Source organism: Balaenoptera acutorostrata, chromosome 1 (assembly GCF_949987535.1).
Source record: "Balaenoptera acutorostrata chromosome 1, mBalAcu1.1, whole genome shotgun sequence".
Classification (NCBI taxonomy): Eukaryota; Metazoa; Chordata; class Mammalia; order Artiodactyla; family Balaenopteridae; genus Balaenoptera; species Balaenoptera acutorostrata.
The window spans coordinates 40,782,714-40,802,742 of record NC_080064.1 but is presented as its reverse complement, the minus strand read 5'-3'; the positions used below and the strand labels follow the sequence as shown (position 1 = coordinate 40,802,742).

Genomic DNA, 20,029 nt, shown 5'->3' with positions numbered 1-20,029 from the left:
AATCTCAGGATCAGACATCGCACTGTCACCCTCTTCTTGCCCTACAGTAGAGCTAGCGCATGTCCTCTTTGTGCCAGTTTCGGCATTCAAGGATCTTCATGTGATTGAACCCCTGCAAGGAGTCTGCCCCAGCAGTCCTTTTTCTAGACTACAGCTGGAACCCACACCTCTGAAGGGTAAAGATAACGATCTCTGTTACTCTTTCTGAAATTCTGTCGTCCAAACATTAGTCTGGATATTTTTCTCTAGATGCGTTTGTTGAGCACTTACCATGTTCCAAGCATTGTGAAAAGAGCTTTATGTGCAGCTCTTCATTTAGTCCTCACCTCATCCCTGTGATCTAGGTATTATTACCCACTTCTCCAGGTCCAGAGAGGGAAAGTGCCTAACCAAGGCCAGCCAGCTCTGACACACTTACCCTGGTCTTAGCCTTCGTCCTGACTCACTGGCCATGGCCTTTCCCTGGGAGCCTGTGCTGTCTTGTTTCTTGCCCTTCCTGATTGCCAGCCCTACCACTCACTGTCCCTTTTGCTTTCATGCTTCACCTACGAGATCTGACACCTAGCACACCTTTCCAGCGGTAATCTCAACCACGCTGGACAAGAATGTGATTCCCTCTTCTCCCCTGGTCCACATATAGGCTTAGACCTCCTTTTCCCTTGGAAATTTCCAGCTCTGGTCCTGCCAATGACATTTGGCATCTGGCTTTCCATGGCCCTGAAAGTTAAATCTGACAGCCCTTTGCTATGCTGTGTGGCCTTCAGACATATCTTAACATCTCTGGGCCTCAGTTTAGTTGACTGCAAATAAGGGGTAATAATACTTATCTTGAATGTTTATTGTGGGGTATAAATATGACAAAATATTTAAGGTGCCCAGAATAATGCCTGACACATAGTAAATGTACAGTAAACAAACTGCTCCAAAAGAACTGATATTTACTAAATGATTATCACACGCTTTGCTAAGTGCTTTATTGGGCTTATCTCATGTAACCTAACCCTCAACCTTATGCAGCAGGTACAGTTATCATTCCATTTTACAGATGTGAAAACTGATCCCAAAATAGGTTAATGGACTTACCCAAGGTCTCAGACTTTGAAAGTGGCAGATCTCAGATGTGAAGCAGGTCCTCATGTTTAATGACTCGCTTTTACTGCTCAGCACAAAGCAGACCTCTACCAATGGGGTTGTTGGGCTGCTTCTAGTAAATGAATATGTAAGTGGGCATTTTCTTTCTTTTCTCTTTGTGCCATTGCCTGAGACACCAGTTCCCTGGCCCAAGATTTGCCTACCGATTTCCTTAGCTTCCTCAGAGGAGGCTAAGAGGATGTTGCAGTTTCCTCTACCCCCAGAAATGCACCATATTGCAGCCTTCCCTGGGTAGGACAAAGGCCAGCCCTGGCCAGCGCGGTCCCTGGCTGAGTTCCCTGGCCAAGAACAGTGCAGAGAGAGATCCTTTCACAACTGAGGCTTGCCAGCAGAGCACTCCTGCTGAGCCAGGGCCTCTTGCCAAGCAACTTTCCCTACCACTCTGATATGCAGATGTGTTCAAGAATTCTTCACATCTGCACAGGGAGCATCCAAAAGCTGTGACTTGGCTGGAAAGAAGGAAAATGTGAGTGTCAGCTCAAGGAATGGCTGCTCCAAGGGGCCAGGCAGGGGAGGACAGCAGATCACAGCTGGGAACAGTCAGTACAGAGCAGATGGAGGATGGAGAAGCAGCACTATCCACCCCAATGCCTGCCTCTTACAGGAAGGCTCGCATGATCTCCGAACTGTGGATACCACTGGCTCATCCGGTGATCCTCCAACAACTGCCTCCATCTTGTGAGAGTTATACTGTGCTTAATCTGCATCACCTTAAACCCGTAAATCAGGAAGGAAAAACATGGCAGCAAAGGCAGTGGTCAGAGCCCTGAAATAGGACTCTGATACCTTTCCGCAAATACATTTATACAGCCAATATATATGAGGCACCTACACTGTGCCAGGCCCAGGGACAGAGATGGATCAGACACTGTCGGGACCCTCGAGAAGCTGCCACCATCTAAGGGGCCGACTGGCAAGGAGCTGGACAATATGAAGGAAAACACAGAAGGCTTCCTGGGGATGCAGGTTGGTTAAGGTAAAGAGTGCATGTCCGGGAAGGCTTCCTAGAGGAGGTGACATCTGAGTGAATCTTGAAGATACATGACGATTGGCCAAGTGAGGAGCTTATTCTGTACTAACACCAGCCGGGCACTGTTGAGTATGAGAGGGTAGATGCTCACTCACAATCACTCATACTTACACACCCATGTGCTCTCATGCATGCGCGTGCACACACAAACACGTGTGCACACATACCTTCTGAGGCGGGAACAGTTTGTAGGCCAACGCTCTCTGTTCCTCCCGTTATAATCCAAAGGTCTTCCTTCCCCAGTGTTGCTTTCTGTTTCCTGAAGAGCCTTGGCAACCTTCCTGAGAATCAGCTACTCTGCCCCTGTTACTTTAAAAGCTTCATTTTCTCATACTGAATGGCATAGGAAGCTGGAGAAAAAGGAATTCACCAGGGCATCTTGAGTTCACCTTTGCTCTTGGTGTCCCCCAGGCTGATCCCTACCGAGCCCTGTGCTGGCACAAAGCAAGAGCTGACTCCTGGTTGCAGGGAGTGGGGATTCAGCTCAGGGAAAAGGCTGCCTTGGTGGAAGGGAAAGGGTCATTGCCTTCAATCCCTGCAGGAATATCTGAGAGCAGGAGAACAGAATGCAGAACCAGGGTCAATGTAGGAACACTAGAAGAAGTAGGGAGACTGCTCAGCGTGAGAGGCTATTTCCCCAAGTTAAAGCCTCCCGCCAGTGGGATTAGCTACTTTGAGTAGTGGGCTTTCTGTCTCCACTGGAGTGTGAGGGGACCAGACCACAGCTTAGTGGATGGGGAAGACGTCATAGCAGAGCCTCCAACATCAGTCCAAGATGAGAGGTCACATCTTTTGTCCTGTTCTACCATCTTCACACGGGAACTGACTTAGCACAGAAGGTATGTTCAGGCCTCTAAGAGTGCAGGGATTTGCATTTCCAAGATTATGAAGAGAGACATGTAGTAAGTATGTGTCTAGGCGTCCAAGATGTGAAAGATGTGATTATTTGCAGAACCTAATCTCATACCTCCCATCCTTGTTGAAATGAATATTGCAAAAATATTCTCATTCGTAGTTGGAATGGTATGTTTCTAAGCAATCATTATTCTGAATACTCATTCCAGCCAGGAGACGACCTGAATATTGAATAGAATAAAAATGTATATATTAGATTACTTATTCAAATGCCTTTCTGGCAGTTTGGATAGAATTAAACAACAGTCCAATCTGGCTGTTGTTTTATGCATAGGATGTCAAAGCTAAACAGCCCCTGGAGAATATTCTCTCTCAGTCTTTCTCTGCACAGAGCCTCACCATCCTGTCTTGTTCACAGATGGGGAAATAGGCTGAGAGAGGGGGGCATACAGCATGGGAATGGGAGACCTGGGACCAAGAGCTACCATTCAGTGGCCAGGCATGGTAGTATTGTCCCCACTGGACAAAGGTGGCAACTGAGGCTCAGTGTGGTTAATCGAGTTGTGCAGAGTCACTGCTAGTCAGTGACACAGTTGCTTCATCCCAGGTCACTGTCCTTTTGCATTACCTCCCTGGGCCCCTAATATAGCCAGAGAGAGCATGGTTCCTCCCTTCATGCGACCTGCAGACTCTCTGCCAGGTGCTTCAGTTATGAAATCTTGTGAAGGGATGATATTATCCCTGGTCTATAAATTGAGGAAATTACAATGAGTATATAGAACCCCACTTTAGGTCCCCCAAACAAGGAACTCTGCCACACCACTGTTCTACCCTGCATGCCCTAAGAGCGCCACACGGCACCAAGCAATGACATATTGTTCGGCAGTTACAGTCACAAAAAGCAATAACCCAAATGTGCCTTTTGCAATGAACCCAAGTAATCCTTTTGAAGGAAAATGTTCACTGAGAAGCTTGCTTAAATGTCATCTCTAAGAAGACTTCTTCAAGCTCTCCCAAGGCCCTTTTCACACAGTATTGTCATTGTATATGGCATATTCTCTCTGCTAAATCAGTACTTTAGGGCCAAGAACCAGCTCTGATTGGTTTTTTGCATTTCCAGCTTGGGCCTTGGTGCCTTGCAGGCGTCTGGAAGGTTTGCTGCACAAATGGATGGATATTTGGGTAGAATCACTGCAAGGAAGGACCTCAAGAGGGAAGGACTCTTCTCCCTCCCCAACCGACCTAGAGCTCGTTAATCTGGAGAACAAAGAGGACCCCACACATCCTAAAACCTAACGTGGTCCTTCCAACCCCACTGACAGTAAAGTAACAAAACCGAGAACAAAACCTCAGAGCTTCCTGGGGTTCTGCCAGGGTTGGGGAAGATGCTTCTGACATGCATGTTTCCACTCAGACTTGAATCTCACTTCATCTCACCAACCAATTCTGAAATCACAGCTTCAGCATTTTCTCCAGTATCATCCTCACTACCCTGTCCTTCCAGGCCCCTAGAGCCCCAACCCCTCCGGGAAGTTCCTCAGTCAGGTAGCCCACCGTGATGTCTCCATCCCAGCTCCTCTTTCTCCCCTGTACACTCTTCCGTTCCTGCTTATCTGGTGCTGCCTCTTGCTGTCAGTTCCTGGCTGGTCCGCGTGGAGAGAGGCAGTGTGGGCCGATGCACAGAGCACAGGCTCTGGTCTCAGATGACTTGGGTATAAATCCCAGCTGGAGCAGTGAATAGCTGTAGGACTTTGGGACATTCACTTAACACTCTGAGGCAGCAATTCCCTCTCAGGATTGTAGGGAGGTATGCAGGGACCCTGATCATGGAGGGCCTTGTCTGCAAAGCTAGGGAGCTCATACCTTATTCTACAGACAAGGGGGCACTATTACAGAGTTTCTCATCTGAAAATCACATGATCAAATCTGTCTTTTCAAGAGAATACTCTGGCAAAGGCACAGAGAATAGACTGAAGAAGAGGCAGCAGGGGAGAAAAACCAGGCAGGAGACCTTGCAGGGATGGGCAGGGGGTGGCAGTGGGGGAGGTAGGGGTGGGGCAGGGGGGAGTGTGGAGTCGCGGGTGTTAATGGCCTGAACAAAGGAGGTAATAAGAAATAGTAAGAAGAGCTAATGTTTATGAGCTCCTCCTCTGGGCCAGGAATAATGCTAGCACTTATAGGGATTATTTCCTTGACTCTTGTTAATAACCCAAGATTTTTCATCCCCACTTTACAGATGAGGAAACTGAGACATTGAGAGGTTAAATAAATCACCCAGGATGACATAGTAAATAAGAAAACTGGGGTTCAAGTCCAGAGAGTCTCACTCCATAGCCTAAGTGCTTAATCATCCAACTAGTTCATGACTGAAGCAGAGATAGGAGAAAAACCATTTAGAAGGTGAAACTGGCAGGACTTTTTGACAGATTGGCTGAAGTGAGTAAGGAAGAGGGTAGAGCATAGGGTGACTCTCAGGTTTCTTCCCAAGGTCCACAGCCCCTAAGAGGCAGAGTCAGGATTTTAACCCAATTTTATCTAACTCCAAAGCAGTTTCTCTTTTCACAGCCTTAGAAAATTTCACCTGAGAGGATGGTGTTCTCAGGACAGAAGGGATAATGTAGAGATTGGTACTTTCCCCAGAGTTGCACAATTCCTTTATTTAAGCCATTAAACCATAACTAGCTTTCCTTAGGTTGTTGAGGGTGTGTGTTTCTTTACAGAAGGATTTAATATCAATTACACAGAAAAATTGACTAGAAAATGCTTTTGATAGCTTTGTTTCCTGGGTACCAAACCAAATGCAAAGGAGGATTCCAAGTACCTTTGGAAACCGAAGTAGAGGGAAGGCAGAACATCCACTGTAGCCAGAGGGAGATTAGTGGGAGCTTGAGCTTGACACTCATTCATCCCTTTACCATGCCTTCCCCAAGGCGCTTCTCTATGCCAGGCTGGACCCTGGAGGATGGTGATAGATTCAGCTCCTGCCTGGACATCTCATAACCAAGGTGTGAAATATATAAGTAGGCAGGCCTTCAAAGGGCTAAAGGAGGGGTTGTTTTAAAGGAGAAGGAGTGTGCCTCCAAACAAGAGAAGCTACTCTATCTGGGTCTTGTCTTGGCATTGGGCAGAAGCCAGGCCGTGTAGCCTTGGGCACGTTACTTAACTTGACTGAGCTTCCTTGTTGTCCTTGTAACCGTGGTGCAATCAGTCCTACTTTGATCTACTCTTTCCTCTCATGTAATCAAGGACCTGGAATGCTGGGTTGGGATTGAGGGTCTAGAGCCTTGGCTGTCTCCTGGGGTGGAAAAGGTTAGGTATACAAGCTGCAGAACTTGATCCTGAGGGTGAGAGCCAGTGTTTGAGGTGGAAGTGAGGCAGAAAGACAGACAAAGAGTTTGACCCTGGATCTCACCCAAGGGGCCAAGCAGAGAGGCAAGTCCAGGTGGGAGGCATGAAGTGGACATGAGTCCAGAGGCCATAGGTTGGAATGGGCGGTTGGGCCAGGGACAGGGCCAAGAGACAGTCTCTGGGTATTACTGGAGCTCCTACAGGATACTCGCAGTCACCACTCTGGGTGCAGTGGGCTTTGTTAAGCCTGCTGAGTGGTCCCGGTGCTATTAGGAGAATGAAGTGGCAACTACATGTGAAGCACCTAGCGCCTAGCACACAGTTAATTTTCAGTGAGTGTTGATCGTGGAATTGCTTTTCTTTTCCATCAAAATTCACCAAGAGCTTCCATTGTGCCAGGTCCTGTGGTGGGCACTGAGAGGAGGGGAATGATAAAGATGCAGCTCCTGTCCTTCAGAAGCCCAGAACGCTGGAGATGCAGACTCATAAATAAGACGTACCTATCAAAGGTTCTAAATGACATGATGGAGGAGGCCTAGTGATGGGACAGGGCGAGGGGGCAGCGACCCAGCCTAAGAGTTCTGGGAAGGCTCCCTGGAAGAGATAGTGGCTAAGGTGGATCTCAAAGGTTAAGAAAGAGGTAAGCAAGCAAAGATTGGTGAGCAATGCATTCTGGAAAGAGGCACAACTTCAACATAAGCATAAGACAGCATGGAGTAAAGTGGAATGTGAGGAGAGGCAAGAGATAAGGCAGGGCTCTGCTGAACCTGGAGACAAGGAACCTGGACTCCATCCTGAAGGTGATGGGAAGCTACTGAAGGGTTTTAGGCAGGAGAGAAACCTGGCCAGCTTTATGCTTTAAATAGATCACTCTGGCTGGTGGAGAAGAGTATATCAGAGCGGGCCAGCTAGAGGCCTGGAGGCCAGAAGACATCTTTAGTTTGATGTTTCTGAGTCAAAAGTCAGTTATGCTTTGGTAAAATTAATTGGGGAAGATTCAGAAGTGGGAATAAGGGCTTTTGCATCTAAAGCTAGATATGAAATGTTAACATTTGTACTCCTATATACAATGAGCTGAATTCCCATTCTCTGTGCTATGAAAGGTGATGTAAGGGGGCATAATGCCTTCCAGCTTTAACTCTTTAAGACTTGGTAATCCTATTTCTCTTCTTAGGATATGAAATGGATGTTTATGTCCTTAACCCCCCTAGCAGGACACATGCTTTGGGTTCTGCCTTCCTTGTGTCAGAGTATGTTGCCTGAAGGCACCTTACCTGTTCTTATGAAAGATGCTATATTTATCACATGGTTGGATAGTGTCAGGATCTATGCCAAGATCAGGGCTCATCACGTGAGTAATATCAGCACCTAGTCTGTGCTCGAGATTGCTGCTCTGTCTATGGTTATGGAGCTGAGAAAATTGTCCAGTTGAGGTCTTTGACATCAGGCCTTTGGGCTCATTAGCACAGTGTCTGCTCTACTTAGCTGCCCTGCCAAACTGTGCCAAAGGATTCTGGGCACATGTACTCAAGGACTCATCTGGTCCTGGCTGTGCCCAGCTCTGTATATCTGGAAGCTGTAAGAAAAAATGGATACTCTAGATCCCCACAACCTCTAGTGCTTTCCTCCAAGACGGCAGTAATTCAAATATCAGAGTCTCCTGTTTCAAGACTGGGAGCTCCTTAAGGGCAGGAGCTCACCTGACTTACCAGTTTTTGTGAACTCATTATCCCTGTCCGTTTTGATTAAGAAATTTCCTTGTTGCAGGTACTGTGCTAAGAGTTAGAGATACACAAGTGGACAAGACTCTTGGGTCTTCAGGAAGAGATGGGTTTGGAATATCTGAGATGCCATTTAGAGCTCAAAGTCCAGATGTCTAGTAAGCAGCCGTCTGCACGTGTGACAGGAGCTCAGGGGAGGAATCTGTCTGCTCTGAGTGTGTGAAGAGGACCAGAACTGTAGGGCAAAATTCTGAGAGATACTGACATCTAAAATGTGGGTCAAAGAAGAGGGGCCTGCCATGGAGACTGAGGGTTACATAAGAGGAGGCAGGAAGAAAATCAAGAGAACTGAAGCCAAGGGGAGCAAAACACTTCTGGAAGAAGACAAGGTCAACAGTGTGAATGCTGCTGAGACCAAATGTAGGAAGCCAGTGATGTTGAATTCAGTAGGTCACTGGTAACCTTGGAGAGCAGGTTCAATACAGGTGTAGGTCAGACTGCAGGGGGGCTGAGGAGTGAATGGGAGGTGAGTAAATGCTGATAATACGTGTGGACTGCACTTGTTTTCAACAAGTTGTGCTTGTGAAGAGGAGGTGAGAAGGAAGAAATGAAAGGTGAGGAAAGGATGAGCAAGGGTCTTGAGGTGGTCCAGGTCGTGTTCTGAGGCTGGGAAAGACTTGAGCATGTGCAAGCACAGATAGGAAGGGGCCCTCCGAGAGGGAGAGGTTGGAGATCCAGCACAGAGCACAGCACTTGCTCTGTGAACACTGAGTGTTTTCTGAAACAAATGAGCAGGGGAAGGGTTTCTGTGGGTACAGTCTTTGGGTTCTGTCGCACCCCACTAACTATTCTAAAAATGTTGTTGTGCTTCCTCTTTCTGGAACAGCTGGGCCATTATGAACTACACAAAAACCACCTTTTCAAACTCCCTAGAGGACATTCGATTTCAGATCTGAGCCAAGGTGCTTCCTCTCCAAGGACCCATGTGGCTGGATTCGCCCCTCCCACGGCAGCACCTAACACTGACTCCCAGCAGGAGGGCAGAGCTTAAAGGCAGCAGCAAACAGAAAAGTTTCCACCGCAGCATCTTGCCCACCCACTTGGGGAATTAGCGTGGGGCAGAAGGCATATTCTTTGACTGAGGACTTCACGTCTACTTTGAAAAGGCAATAGGGCTGACTGGATAACCCAGACAGCTTGAAAGAGTATGCTTAGAGAAAATAATCTCATTATGACTAATTCAGGCACCCCTTCAATGTTAGTCATCTCCCCTACAAGCTGCCACTAGCTTGGGTAAGGTGCTGAACTTTCTTATTTATACAATGGGGAGCAGTTCATGGGGTTATCATGAAGAGGAAAATGAGTGAACATAAATAAAAGAGCCATGCATGTATTAGATTCTTAATAAATCCACATGTCCTTGCCTTTCTTGCCAGGAGCCAAAATTTCCTTCCCCCCGGTAAGTGCCCAGTCTTGAGTCTAAGGGCCAAAGGGGCTGGACTTAGAAAGAAGAGCATCTTGGGAAGCACCTGACGTGGCTGCACCTCAGGATACCATCTGTCCCTTGGGCAGGTTGTTGTTCTTTTGTTTTGGGGATGCTGCTGTAAGAGACTTTTGGATTTAATATGTGAAATGAAAATCCAGATGAAATGATAAATTGTGGGGAGAGGTGTGTGTGAGAGAAATGTCCTTCATGTTATAAGAAGGATCCTTTGCTTTATCACAAAGTTTCTTTAAATATGTGCTCCCCCGTTGCAGTTAAGAACTTGTCTGCAGATCATCAATTATCTGGCAGAGAGGCTTGGCTGGAAGGAATACGGCTGGGAGACACAGCTGGAGAGTTGGGAGCTTGTGCCAAGTGAGATCCCATCAGAACCAGAGGCAGTAAAGCTCAGAAATGACTGTGTAAATCTGGAACAAGAGGGAAGTCAATTTCCACGGGTTGAGTATGCGGGCACGCTGAGACCTCTAGCCAGGCTGGATGGGTGGGTAAGTGGACAATTTACCAAATCAGGAAAGGTAGGAGGGAGAGCAGGTAGGAGGAGGTATGAATGGGAGTCGGAAGAAGGGTCTCATTCAGTTTGGAACATTTTGAATAAGAGGTGTCTGTGGAATATCAAAGTGGAGAAGAAAGTCTAGAAGGCAGATAAACGGCACTGCGCTCCAAGCAGCGCTTAAATATTTGTAGTTTCCTGAAAGTTCCAAAACTAGCTCACACTTCTCTGCTTGCGCCCACACTGGGCTCTCTAGCCCAGATGGTGTCTCCCCTCCCTACCCTGTCATACCTGCAGAGCTTCCAGCCATCCTTCAGGTGTCACCTCCAGCTACAGGGAATAGTCAGGCAGCCACAGGCTGTCCATTTCCTTGGACGATCTACCTCCACTTAGACGCTGGGCCTCCCTTAGCATCGGGCCTCACAAGAAGCCTTCCTTCCTGGCTTAACCAAGATTACATAATTGAATAAAAGTCACAGGCTCAGCACAGGGAACTCAATAAATGTGATTCCACTTCTTCTGTTGCAATTATTGAATTGGCCCCCTTGTATGTCTCCTCAATTGTATTAGTTTCCTAAGGCTGCCAAAACAGAGTACCACAAACTGGGTGGCTTAAAACAACAGAAATGTATTCTCTCCCTGTTCTGGAGGCTAGAAGTCCAAAATCAAGGTGTCAGCAGAGCCGTGCTCACTCTGAGGCTCTGTTTCTGCTTCTTCCTAGTTTCTGGTGGTGGCCGTCATCCTTTGGCCTTCCTTAGCTTACAGCTGCATCAGCCCAGTCTCTGCTCTGTAGTCACATGGCATTATCCCTATGTGTCTCTGTCTTCACATATCATTTTTCTTTTCTTAGAAGGACATCAGTCATATTGGATTGGGCCCACCTTCATGACCTCGTTTTAACTTGATTCCACAGACACCCTATTTCCAAATAAAGTCACGTTCACAGATATGAGGGGTTAGAACTTCAACGTAGCTTTTGGCGGGGGACACAATTCAACCCATAACACTGAGGAAAAAATTATTTCCTGCAGGGTAAGGCCCATGTCTTGTTTGTCTCTGTCACAACACTTAGCACAGCGTCTGGCTCAAAGAAAGTGGTCCAGGAAGTATTTTTTATTTATTTATTTATTTATTTTTGGCTGTGTTGGGTCTTCGTTTCTGTGCGAGGGCTTTCTCTAGTTGCGGCAAGCGGGGGCCACTCTTCATCGCGGTGCGCGGGCCTCTCACTATCGTGGCCTCTCATTGCGGAGCACAGGCTCCAGACGCACAGGCTCAGTAGTTGTGGCTCACAGGCTTAGTTGCTCCGCGGCATGTGGGATCCTCCCAGACCAGGGCTCGAACCCGTGTCCCCTGCATTGGCAGGCAGACTCTCAACCACTGCGCCACCAGGGAAGCCCAGGAAATATTTTTTGAGTTTTGGCTATACACCTGTGCTTATTAAATCAGATTGTTTAATGCTTTGTTTACACCGGTGTCCACTGTGTGCAAAGATCTGGGCTGGATGCTTTCTGTATGCTCTCTTGTTTAATTGTATCTATCAAGTACCCTGCGAAGTAAATCTCCCTACACCACAGATAAGGAAACAAAACTTCAGAGAAGTCAAGTGACTTGCTCAGATCTGCACAGCTAATGGGCTGTGGAGCAGGGATTTGAGCTCAGGTTTATCTGATTTCAAAGCTCAGATCACTCTACTACATTCTGCTGCCTTTTCTTTCCTCTTTGTTTCAGTCAAGCCTCTTTGGGGGTCCAGACTGCATCAGCTATGCTTAGGGCAACCCCCCCCCAAAATGGGTTGGGTTCATGCTTTGGCCAGAGTGTTAGAGAGTCCCATTGATGGGGGTGGGGGAGTACAGAGAGGGCAGGTGGAAGTGACAGCGGACATCCCCTTCCCAACTAGGAGAGGCTTCTTCTTGATGCTAATCCTTGAAAATGATGAATTATGTATGGTTCTCTAGGAGTAGGTAAGCTAATACCAGAGGCATGGATGAGAGCACCTTTTTCTGAAGACTTTCCCCTGTAATCAAGAGAGAGCATGGCAATATAAGACAGAGGAAAGGCCCACCAGAAGCTGGGTTCCAGGACTGATTTAGTCAGAGAAAAACTTTTTGACTTTGGGTAAATCATTGTCCTTCTGTCTTCAGTTTAATCATTTCTATAATGGGAGGTTTGGGCTATAAGTTCTCTGAAGTCACTATTCTTGGTTTCCTGCTTCTATAGATTCTGTTTCCGTCTTATAACGCTATTTTAAGGTGTTTATTACTCTGCCAAGAGAAAAAAAAAAAAGAACCTTCAGGATGAAATTTTTTTATGCCAAGGAAAAGATTTTTTTCTTTTCCCTTTCTTTGCATGCAGAGCTCTTCTTTGCTTCCCCCATGTCTACCTTTTCATTCTGGTAACCCTCACAGGTTTTCTCAGTGGCAACAAGCACCATCTGGCATGGCCCTTCCTTTTCATAATACTAAAGATAAGGATTTGCTCAAAAAATTAAAACCACGTTGACAGTGCTTATCTGGCTCCTATGTTGGTAAATCTGTTTTGTGCTCTTGCTGTGACCTGTCCAAACAGAGAGATGGAAGAAAAAATGGTGCATATGTCCAACTTGTTTAGCTTGGGGCAGTTTTGCAGCCCCCTTGCCAAGTGTAAGCAGGGTAATTTCATTTCCTACGCTGCTTTCAGCCTCTTGAAAGTGTGCAGGCCCTAAGTGAACATTTCCTGGAAGATGCTTTCTTCCTTGGACATTGAACATCTCAAGGGGAAAAATGTACCTAGTTGTTTGTGCAATTGAGATCTGCCTCCACTTGGGGCGGGGTAAGAGTCAGAGAGATAGAGTTTTGATCATTTCATCTTTAAAATCACAGCAGCAGAGATGGGTTGGCTTGGGAAAAAGAATGTTTCTTTTGCCAAGAGTCCATGTCCCAGCTGCCTCCTACACCGATGAGTCTGGATGCCTGAGGACCACAGAGTCCTTCCCCTGATGACTTGGAGTTACTAATAACTGTTCGCATGTTCCAACAGCAAATTTAAATTTATAGCCTTAATGTATATGTCCCCCTACACCGCTGCCTTTCATGAGTTTTCTTTGCATCTTGTCCCCTAAGGAAGTAGGGGACAGGGTTTGGATTTTACATTCAAGTACCCCTTACTCTACCCAAATCACAGTTGGTGCTATCAGATGTATCAGCTAGCAGGAAGAAGAGTACGGCCTCCCAGATTCTACATGGAAGTGGTAAGGGAATTAACACACCTACCAGATGACAAGTAGTATGCCAAGGGCCACAGGAAGCAACAGAGCAGAGTGGGAACTTCATACTAGGTTTGAATCCAAGGTGTAACTTGAGCCCTCACTTTCCCTCTCTGACCCTCAGCTGATGCATCTGTAAGGTTATTACGAGCACTGCATGTGAAGCACCTAGCATTACCAGGGACAGAGCAGGAAGCTCAATAAATTTCAGTCCTTTTCTTTGCCTCTTCCTCTCTTTTACATGTATTATCTCGTTTGCTTTTCTCAACAATCCTAAAAGTTTAGTTTCCCATTTTATAGATAAGAAAACAGTCTGTCTGGTTCTCTGCTGTTTCCCAAGTATGAAGAAAAGCTTCTGGCATATAATGAACCCTCAACAAATAGTCATTAGCAGATGAATGAATGAATGAGAGAGGCAATCTTACAGGAGTTAAGAATCTTGCCCAGAATTTCACAGCTAGTATTCCAGATGAGTTAGGACATAAGGCAGGACATCACAGAAAAATTCATATAAGGAGACAAAAAAAGAACCCAGAAATGGAAACAGAAAAGCATAATATAATTCATCCTTTTTTTATGATTGAGAACACTGTGTTTCACAATTTCAAAGGCATGTTTTAAATGTACAAAAGCTGAACATAATTTTAAAAGCAGACAATAAAACCCCAAACTCAGCTAAGTCCTAAAACTTTATAAGATAAAAGTACCGATCTTATTAAGGTCCCAGCTTTCTTAAACATGGCATACTGCCCCAGCGTTGGCCAGGAAGAGGATGGTGGGTGGCATCTCTGCAGTAATACTGCCCAGTCTTTGGGAAGAGTTGGGGGGGATGATACTTCATCCCAAAATACCTGGCTTCTGGCGATCCATCCTGTCGTTACCCTGTGACCTCCTAAGAGGAAAAGGTAATAGAGACTCTCTCGGAAGATGAGAATGAAAAAGACAACTGGTTTTCATGGAACCTACTGTGTGTGAGGCACTGAGCCTGCCAGGCACTTTACACGCATAGTCTGTTAGACCCCATGACAGCCTTATAAGACTCTATTTGACAGCTGAAAAACCTGACAGAGATTTGCCCACAGTGATGGAGCGATAATTGAACCCAAATCTGGGTCTAAAGCCTGTGCACATTTCATTTTTCCTATGGCCTCATACCCCCTTCTGTGCTGGGCTGCCTCCCCACCGTGGGTCCCGAAGCCCGAAGCAGAGCTCAGTGATTGGAGACCCTTTGACGGCCCAGCAAAGTGGCAGGATGCATTAGCAGGGTGGGGGGCGGGGCCTGTCCAGTGACTTACTCTGCCTACCAGTTGAGTTAAACTCTCTGGCCACTTCATCCAGAGTCTCACATACCCTTGTGTGTCTTGTTCCTGTCTATCCTGTATTTTAGGGGAAAAAAATGCCTCACCTTTATCTCTTTTTCCTCTATTCTAGCCATTTATTTTCCATGATAATAAAGGTGCGCCTGATAGTAAAGGAGGGGAGGTGGGGTTTTGATACCCTGCACATCAATTCACCCACCACCAGCACTAAAGTAATATATGAAAAAAACTATCAACAACAGCAACAAAAAAATGTGTGGCATGTTGTATACGTGAGTCATTTTCCATTATAATAGAAAAACTTAGAGGTCAAGAACTTTTTTTTTTGGTTGGCATAATAGGTGGCCCTATTGTGGTACTAAATAAGGAAACCGATTTTGAGTAAATAAAAGAAAGCCGTCCTTATACTGTAGATTGAATCTAGTACACTCCCATCCACCACAACATAGGATGAAAATATTAATGAACTCCAGGATGCTTTTGGAGATAGTGCCTGCCAGGGTCTCACCTGGACCAATCAAAGTGGTCTGGACATCCCTAGAAAACCAGCATATGACCTTCTGAGGATGGATGATCCATCATCTCCCCATTCTAGCTAGAAAGGCACAAATCACCCTCAGTGGGGCAAGAGTCAGACTCAGAGGGAGCCAGAACTGGGGTAGAAGTCCGTAGTTGGGCCTCTAGAGTCAGGTAGTCTGAGTCTGAATCCTGGCTCCAGCATTTACTCCTGTGTGACCTTGGGCAAGTTACCTAATATCCCTATGCCTTGGTTTCTTCAACTCTAAAGTGAGGCTGATACTAATAGTACCTGCCACCCAGGATTGCTTTGAGGATTAAATGAGAAATGTATGTAAAGACTTCCACAAAACATCCCACAAAAGTTCATGGCTATTATCCCTATTCTTGTTCTTATTCCTCCAAGTGATAGCAGGGTAAGAATGCGGTGGGAGTGACGCTTCTCACAGAGATTTCTCACACTGGAGCTCTCTGATCCTCTTTTGTTCTGGCTCAGAAGAGGCTCCTTCCACACCATGCAGTAACAGGTAATCCCCAGTTTGTCCCTGGCCGTCAACAGAGGGTGTAAGAATACAGAAATCTGCTTGAGCAGTTAGAAACCTCAGAGTTCTTGAAAAATTCAGCGTCTCTGGAGTAAGTAACCATGGTTTCAGAAACCCCAGATAATGTAGTCATAGTAGCCATATCATCAGTATTCTCAGAATCATTAGCTACTCAATTTAGGGATGTTTGGGACCCTGAGATAGATATTGGACTTTCCCCCTAAGATCTAGTTCTCAGATTTCTAGGCAGGATTCAGGCCTCTAAGAAAGGGAAGTGGGGATTAAACTCCACAATCAATTCAGCTCCTTGTTGCCAGGAAACTCTGAGGCAAGGCCCATATCAAAACAGCCCTTGAAACCAGGCTTTGGATCAAGAAACTGAGGTTCAGGTCTTTTCCACATGACTATAAACAACTCCTATCTCCTCTATAAGTCTTAGTTTCCTCATCAGAAAAATGGTGATATAAAATCTCATAGGTGTTCTGAAAATATTAAAGGAGATGTGTCTAAAGCAGCCAGTATAGATCCTATCACAGAAATCAATAATTGTTAGTTACATTTTCATTCCTTTCTTCTGGTTTTGTACTGAATTTATGGTATGGTTAGGATATGTTCTTAAGAAAATCAGTTATTCATGGTTTGCTGTGTGCTTCTGAGAAGACTTAATTCCCTGAATGAATGTTCCGTTGTGTGCCTCTGACCCAGAATGGCAGCCCAGAGTTATCAAACAAAAGCCTAAGAGTGGATGGAAATGTGGGGTTCACTCTGGCCCTCTGTGGGCCTCTGAAGGGCAGACATTCTGAGCCACAGGTGCTTGAGATGAGCAGAGATCGTAACCAGAGAACTAGCATGGGGTCTTTGAAGGAAAGTTGCCCTGTTACCTCCCAAATAATGTTGGAATCATCAGAAGACTAGAATGAGTCAGTGTTCCCCCTGAGTAGGGGGTTAGAGTCTATGACATCCAGCCAACAGCAGGGTAAAAAGAAAGTCTAGCCTTGTAGGATGAGGCAAAATCACCATCTTGTGTCCTGGGAAGCCCAGGGACTGTGTCAGTGAGGTTCCTGATGCTATTACATTATTGTTGGTTCCAGTGTATATCAACTATATATGATTGTCCACGTGACTATTTTTCTGTAATTATTTGCAATTTTTTCTCTCCTTGTATTTAGAAAAACATTTTGAAAATGTCAACCTGTCTAGTCGCTCTAAGGGAAAACTACAAAAGGGGTTTTATTGTTTTTTGGGGCCAGATTGTGGGAGCTAGACATGGTGGGAGCCCAGAAACAGAGAGACACTCACAAGAGAAAGGTAAGACTCAGGAACAGAACAAGGCCCTTGGGACACCTCTCCCTCCTCACCTTTGGTGGCTTCCCTCTTCTCCAGGGTCTATGTTTCAGACATGCATTCATTCAGCAAGTGTTGGTTTAGGGTCTGCCTTGTGCCAGGCTAGGTGCTAGGATACAGTGGTGAAGAGGAAATATAGGGTCTCTTCTCTAGTGGAGCTTTCAATCTAGTGGCAGAGACAGACAATAATAGAATAAATATATGTTATATACTATGATAAGTTCCATGAAGAAAAATATAAGAAGCTGTGGAAATAGGTAGCAGGTTCCTGAGCTAGTCTATGCAGGGGGATGGGAATAACAAGCCAGGCAGGCCCTTCCTAGGGAAGTGACATTTCAGCTGAAAAGTAACAGAATGAGTTAATTTAATAAGGGAAACCAGAGGCAGCTTCTAAAACTAATAGTCCCCTAATTGAAATTCATAGTTGAGGCAAGTTGTATCCTTCCCAGCCAGGCCAATTTTTTTTTTAAGTTTTTATTTTTGTTTTTTGTTTTTAAAGTTATTGATTGATTGATTGATTGATTTTTGGCTGTGTTGGGTCTTCGTTGCTGCGCGGGGGCTTTCTCTAATTGCGGCGAGTGAGGGCTATTCTTCGTTGCGGTGCGCGGGCTTATCATTGCAGTGGCTTCTCTTGTTGCGGAGCGTGGGCTCTAGGTGTGCGGGCTTCAGTAGTTGTGGCACATGGGCTCAGTAGCTGTGGCTCGTGGGCTACAGAGCATAGGCTCAGTAGTTGTGGCGCATGGGCTTAGTTGCTCCGCGGCATGTGGGATCTTCCTGGAGCAGGGCTCGAACCCGTTTCCCCTGCATTGGCAGACGGATTCTTAACCACTGCGCCACCAGGGAAGTCCCAGGTAGGCCAATTTTTTTGTTTCTTTTTCAAAACCAATTCAAATGCTCTTCCCTTGTGACAGCATTTCTTCTTTCTATTCTATTCATAAACTTCTTTTGGTCTTCAGCCATGGGGAATTCTTTTGCTTTGTGTTGCTTATGTGGAGTACACACACCTAGACTAAAATTCTGGATTCAGATCATCCGTGTAACCAGCTCCTGAGTGTGACCCACATGAGATCAAAATATAGCAGAGCTCTGATTGATTGAACTTGACCATTGTGTTGACTGCTTGATCAGGCGTTCACAAGGCTTCAGATTGCTGTAAATGCGTCTGCATGTTACATTTTATATAATACATACAAGTTTTTATTTCTTCTAAGAAAATACTCAAAAAGTCAATTTGAAAGAATGAATGGCTCCAAACACATTATCTTGGAAGTGTTTGCTGCAGGTTTGGGCAAGGCCTATAGCCTCAGAGGCGTTTGAACACGTGAGATCTGGGAACTCCTTTGGTGACTACCACCTGTGCCCACAGGCTGTGGTTTAAAGGGGATGGCACTGGGATGGAAGCATTGTGGAGTGCTTGTTGGATAATTATCAGCATAGTTTAGCTCATTATATTCAATTTGACTCGGTAAACATTTATTAGGCATCTTTCAGCATGGGGATAAGAGCTCTAGTAATAATAATGATAATGATAATGATAATAATAATAGTAACAGGAACTATCATATACTGAGAACTCACTATATGTCAGGCACTGTACCAAGCATTTTACATGGATTATTAAAATGTTAATTCTCATAACAACCCTATGAAGCTGTATTAATATTTCCATGAAAAAAGTGAGGCTTGGAGAGATTAAGAAACTTGTCCATGGCCACACTTAGTAAGGATAAGCCTTACTTATTAGGCCAGGATTTGTATATAAGACCTAAGACTACAATATACTGTCTTCACTTCACACTGGTATGTCATTTTTCAAACAAAGAAATTATTGTGCCCAAGAGAGGTTACATAGACATTTCAGAGCCCTGTATATTTACCCTGAAAATAATATCTAGGATTTGTTGAGCAATGCTTTTTTTAAATTTTTTAAATTTATTTTATTTTTAGTTGCGTTGGGTCTTCGTTGCTGCACGCAGCCTTTCTCTAGTTGTTTCAAGCAGGGGCTACTCTTCGTTGCCGTGGGCAGGATTCTCATTGCGGTGGCTTCTCTTGTTGTGGAGCATGGGCTCTAGGTACACGGGCTTCAGTAGTTGTGGCACATGGGCTTAGTTGCTCAGTAGTTGTGGCTCACAGGCTCTAGAGTGCAGGCTCAATAGTTGTGGCACACGGGCTTAGTTGCTCTGCGGCATGTGGGATCTTTCTGGACTAGGACTCAAACCCATGTGCCCTGCATTGGCAGGCGATACCAGGGAAGCCCCGGTTGAGCAATTCTTATGCGACTGCCATGTTACCTTAAAATCTTCCAACTCAGAGGTGCTCAGCTGGTCTGATGTTAGAATAATCCGGGAATTAAAAAAAAATCATTTCCCAGGTCCCATCCCCAGACGAATTGAATCAGGATCTTGGGGGATAGGACCTGGGAGTGGGATATTTTTTAAGTTCCCCAGGTGGTTCTGATACACAGAGAGGGTAAAAACTCCTGCCCCAGATCTCATAATACATTCAGAAGATACATATCATTAGCCTCATTTTATGTGTAAGCAAGCTGAGTCTCAGGGAGGCAAAGTGTCTTGCCCAAAGTTACAGCAAAAATGTGGCAAAGTCAGGATTTAATCCTTGGCCTGCTTCCAAAGCCCATATTCCTTTGGCCCTCCAGGTGGTCACCTACATGACAAGTTGGCATTCCCCCTAACTCCAGGCAGTGTTCACTGGGCTTTGAGGTTGTACTCAATGAGCAACTCCTCTCTTCCTTCCCCCTGTCTCCTTCCCTCTCCTCCCCCGCCTAAAACCCCACCACCAGAGTCAACCAGATTTCATTATCAGGAGTTCACACAGATATACTGGGTTGATGCCACTGCCTTTGGGTGATAGTAGCAGCTCAGGGTAATGCCCAGCATGGGCCTCGCAACAGTCCCAGATCCTCCTGGCCATGTATCAACGTTCCTTCCTTGAATCAGCCTGAGAAGA

At 45.7% G+C, this 20,029-nt stretch overlaps 1 protein-coding gene across 1 annotated transcript in view; it reads left to right on the top strand.

Annotated features, from left to right (window-relative positions):
- AGBL4 (AGBL carboxypeptidase 4) overlaps positions 1–20,029 on the top strand; it is a 1,405,329-nt gene that overhangs the window by 1,129,325 nt on the left and 255,975 nt on the right. The window lies entirely within an intron of this gene.